Genomic DNA, 4,933 nt, shown 5'->3' with positions numbered 1-4,933 from the left:
AGCTGGACCACTGCTGGGGTCCTCAGACCGGAGCTGGACCACTGCTGGGGTCCACTGGCCATAGCTGGACCACTGCTGGGGTCCTCTGGCCAGAGCTGGACCACTGCTGAGGTCCTCTGACAGGAGCTGGACCACTGCTGGGGTCCTCTGGCCGGAGCTGGACCACTTTCTGCTTCTTTGCTTCACCTCATCCACTATCTCAATGGGCACACAGCCGAGCAGGGTGACGCAAATATCATTTCTGAATTCTGGATTTTAGACTCTTTATTAAACAGGAGAGGACACAATTTTTTGAAATAGCTCATCATCAAATATTTGAAAGCCACAAAGGCAAAATAAAATACCAGGTCTTGCTTGCTTGAGAGGAATATAGGTAGCCACTACCACTTATCCTTCCTCTAGATCTCCACACAGACTTTTGAAATTATCACCAAGGTGACAATATTTGCCGAGTCCTGGTTTAGATATTAAATCTGCCCTCAGAACTCCACTGTTGAAGACTTGGCTCCCAACGCTCAGAGATTAGGATTTAAGGAAGTGATTGTATCATGGGGGTCTTTGGTTAATTGGGGTTATCTAAATATGGATTCATCATTTTATGATGTTACTAGGACATTATAAAAGCTAGGAGGTGGGGCCTAGTTGGAGGAGCTGCAGTCACTAAGGTGTTGTGCCTTGAGAGGTAGATCTTGTCCCCTAACACCTCATGGCTCCACTTCTTGGCCACAATGTGCTGATGAAAGATGAAATTTCAAGACCTGTAAGTCATATAAAGTACTCAGAAATTGCTGGTTGTTTGTGAGCCTAGAGGCTGTCTGGGGCTGAGAAAAAAGAAAAACAAACCTGGGTATGCCCCGTAGTTAAAACATTCCTGGGAACAGCTTGACCATAAGATAAAGGGGAATGTGAGGACATAACAGGGCTATCTAAACTGAGCCAACAACTCACAGAACTCTGACACCCTGCACGTACATGTAATTTTTCTGCTGATGTTTGAATAAGCCAATAGTGTGTCGCTCTGCTGAATTCCACACCCTTAAGCCCCTTACCCCATAAAAACCCCTAGCTTTCGAGCCTTGTGGCCGACATCCGTTATCTCCTGTGTGGGATGCATGTCAGTCCGGAGCTCCGTAATTAAACGACCTCATGTAATTACATCAAATGGTCCTTCGTGATTTTTTGGGTGCACGCCGAATGGGGAATTGAGTGGGGGTTTCCCCACTAGGTTCTATCACGGAGTGTTGCTGTTCTTTGTTCCTTTACCCCAGTGTACTTCCTGCCTTTCCACAGGCTCAGAGTGACCATGAACTGAAACTCCTGAGTCAAGATTTTTTTAATTTTTGTTTATTCATTGTACATCCCAATATCAGCCCCCCACCTCTAGTTCCCTCTCACAAAGATTCTCCTGTCTTACCTTACCTTTCTCCTCTGAGAAGGAGGAGTCCCCCTCTGGGTATACTACACACACACACACACACACACACACACACACATCCCAGAGCATCAATTCACTGCAGGAATAGGCTCATCCTCTCTCATTGAGGCCAGACAAGGAAGCCCAGTTAGGGGAACAAGACTCACAGGCAGACATGTAGGTAACAGATTCAGGGACAGTCCCTGCTCCAGTTATTGAGGGATATGCAGGAAGACCAAGCTGCACATCTGCTACATATGTGCGGGGGTGGGGGTAGGGGTGGTTAGATCCATCTTGTGCTTGATCTTTGGTTGGCAGTTCAGTCTCTGGGACCCCTTAAGGGTCCAGGTTAGTTGACTCTGTTTGTCTCCCTGTGGAGCCCTTGTCCTCTTTGGGTTCCTCAATCCTTCCCCCAACTCTTTCACAAGATTTCCTGAGTCCCATCTAATGTTTGGCTGTGAGTCTCTGTATCTCTTGCCATTGTTTTACTTTACTAATGTATTTTTGACACAATGAGGAAAGATGAAAGTAAACTACATCTCAAATACTCGATTATCTTCCCCCTAAACCCAATGACATGAAATGGGATGATAAAAAGTAGTGGAAACTATTTTCAATTATATGTGTATCAATACAATTGTTTACATCATATTGGTTAATTTCTGGATTCTGCAACAAAATACCTAACAGGAAGCAATTAAAGGAAGGAAAGAAGGGTTATCTTGGTCCACAGTTCAAGAGCAAACTACATTCCATCATGGTGGAGAAGGCTTGGCAGAGGAGTGAGAGACTGGCTGGTCACATTGTATTGGAAGTCAGAACGCAGAGTGTAAATAGGAAACTGGGATACACAACCTCCTATGCTACCTTCAGTGGCCCATTTCCTCCAGCTCATCATTTTCTATAGGTTCTAAGCCTTCCCAAAGAGCATCACCAGCTGGGAAACAAGTGTTCAAATATATGTGTGAATCCCAAAGGAAGAACTACCAGGACCCCTTGAAGAAAGCTCTTGGAGACAGCAATCGATGCAATCACAAGAGGATTTTATTGTTCCAATTCTTTGGGGACAATCACTCATGCAGGAGAAGAAGTGACCTGAGCACACACTGGCAGAAGCTTATATACATTTTGAGCAGGGCAGTTTTCAGCAACAGCAACTGGACTGTATACTATTGGCAGGGCAGTTTAACCTTTAAACTGATTGGTTGGTGTTGGTGGGCTGTTGGGAGCTTTCTAAGGGGGAACCGTCTACTGCCATATTGGCCCCATTGGACCATTAACCCGTGGGTTTTCTTGGAATTGTGAGGCCTCACCATTCTGGGAAGGAAGGGGCCCTCAGGTGAAGGGGCCTGGGGGATAATTGTCCATTGTCATAGACTTTACACATGAGACTTAAGAGAACATTCCACATTCAGAACCTTCTTAGTTACTGTGCTATTGCTAGGAAGAGATACTATGACCAAGACAACTCTTAGAAAAGAAAGAATTTAACTGGGGGCTTGCCTATGGTTTCAGAGGTTTAGTCCATTATAATCATTCCAGAGAGTGTAGCAGTAGGTAGGCAAGCCTGGTGCTGGAGAAGTAGATGAGAGCTCACATCTAATCCACAAGTTGCAGGCAGAGAGAAACTGGGTCTGGTGTGGGCTTCTGAAACCTCAAAGCCTATCTACAGTGACAAAGCTCCCACCAAGACCATGTGTACTTCAACAAAGCAACATCTCCTAATTCTTCTTCAACAGTTCCACTAACCTACTAGGTACCAAGCACCTAAACGTTTGTACCTATGGGAGGGAGATTCTTATCCAAACCACCACAAGGACATTCCATATTCAAACCACAGCAATGCTTTAAATAAAGTCTCTCTCTCTCAGTCTCTCTCTCTCTCTCTCTCTCTCTCTCTCTCTCTCTCTCTCTCTCTCTCCTCAATCTTCAAATAAGTAACTAAAGATTAAACAGTTGTCTGCTCTAACATTACCAAAGCATTTTTCTCATCTTTATGAACACTTCAGACTTCCAAAATAGCTGCATCTCTTCCTACCTTGCTTCTGTATTCCAGGGAAGAGTAACAAGATGGAAAGGAGACAAAAAGAATTCACCGACTTGGTTGAGGGTTTTTAAAGAGTGCTTCCTTGGGGCAGGAGAGATGACTCAGAGGTTACGAGCACAAACTGCTCTTCCAGAGGTTCTGAGTTCAATTCCCAGCAACTACATGGTGGCTCACACCATCTGTAATGGGATATGATACCCTCTTCTGGTGTGTCTGAAGACAGCGACACTGCACATACATTAAATAAATAAGTAAATAAATATCTTTTTTTTTTTAAAGAGTGCTTCCTTACATCTCACACAACAGATTTATCTTTCCTTGTCTAAGAAGGACCAAGTTAGGCTGACTCCATGACAGGCTGCAAACTGGCAGTTTGGCATACCTTTCTGTTTCCCAGAACTGAAAAAATTGGAAACAAGTAGCCAATCAGGAAGCTGCCCTGCCACCTAGCCTGAGCCAACCTCATGGGCAGCCAATCAGGAGCTAGAGAAGCTGCCCAACCACCTAGCTTGAGCTAAGTTCAGTTAATCAGCAAAAGTTCCCCAAGACTCCCAGAGCCTAAGCCAATCACACAGGTGCCTATACCCCTGGAGATAGAGCCAACCAATCAAGGGGAAGAAAGGTAAAAGTTGCTCACTTTTACCCTAACAGGCTTTAAACTGACCATGCAAAGTCCACACCTCTGTCATATACCCTAATGTATGGTGGGCCCCTGAAGGCAACTTCTCTGAAGAATAAATGCTTTTTGCTGTTGTATTCTATTTGGGACTGGGCATCATTCTTCACAAGTCACGGACCTTTTTACATGATGTCCACAATATGTCACCCTCCAGCTTAACCAAGTCAGGTTAGTAAGCTATATTTATTGCCATTAAACGCAAAACAAAATTCTATTAGGAAGAAAGATAAGAAATTATATCAGGAAGCCATCTACCACCATGTCCTAGTTTGGAGGAAAGAAAGACTTGAAGGTGTCATGATGAATGTAGAGAAGAAAGGCAGATGGATTAATGTCATTTCAAAGAACTCGATAAAATAAGAGTAACAGATACAGATAAATACAATATAAGACTAGGTGATATCCCAGAGAAAACCTCAAGACCAAAATAGGAAATGCATTTTTAAAACTAAATAAAGGGCTCGAGAGATTGATTGCTGAACAAGTGGGAGGCTGTGAGTCTATATTCCCATAAGCCATGGAAAACCAGGTGTGTGGCCCATGTCTGTAAACTTAGTGCTCCTATGATGAGATGCAAGAGGGAGACAGAAGATTCTTTGGAGGGCTGGAGAGATGGCTCAGCCGTTAAAGGCTCAGCTCACAACCAAAAATACAAGAGTTTGGTTTCCAGCACCCACGGCTGTCTCTCCAGCCACAAAAAAATAAATAATAAATAATAAAAAAAAAAGAGAGAAGATTTTTTGGAAGACTGTGGGCCGGCTAGCCTGGCATATGCAGTAGCAAACAAAAAGAG

Source organism: Mus musculus, chromosome 3 (genome assembly GCF_000001635.26).
Source record: "Mus musculus strain C57BL/6J chromosome 3, GRCm38.p6 C57BL/6J".
Lineage (NCBI taxonomy): Eukaryota > Metazoa > Chordata > Mammalia > Rodentia > Muridae > Mus > Mus musculus.
Note: the sequence above shows the minus strand (reverse complement) of the source record.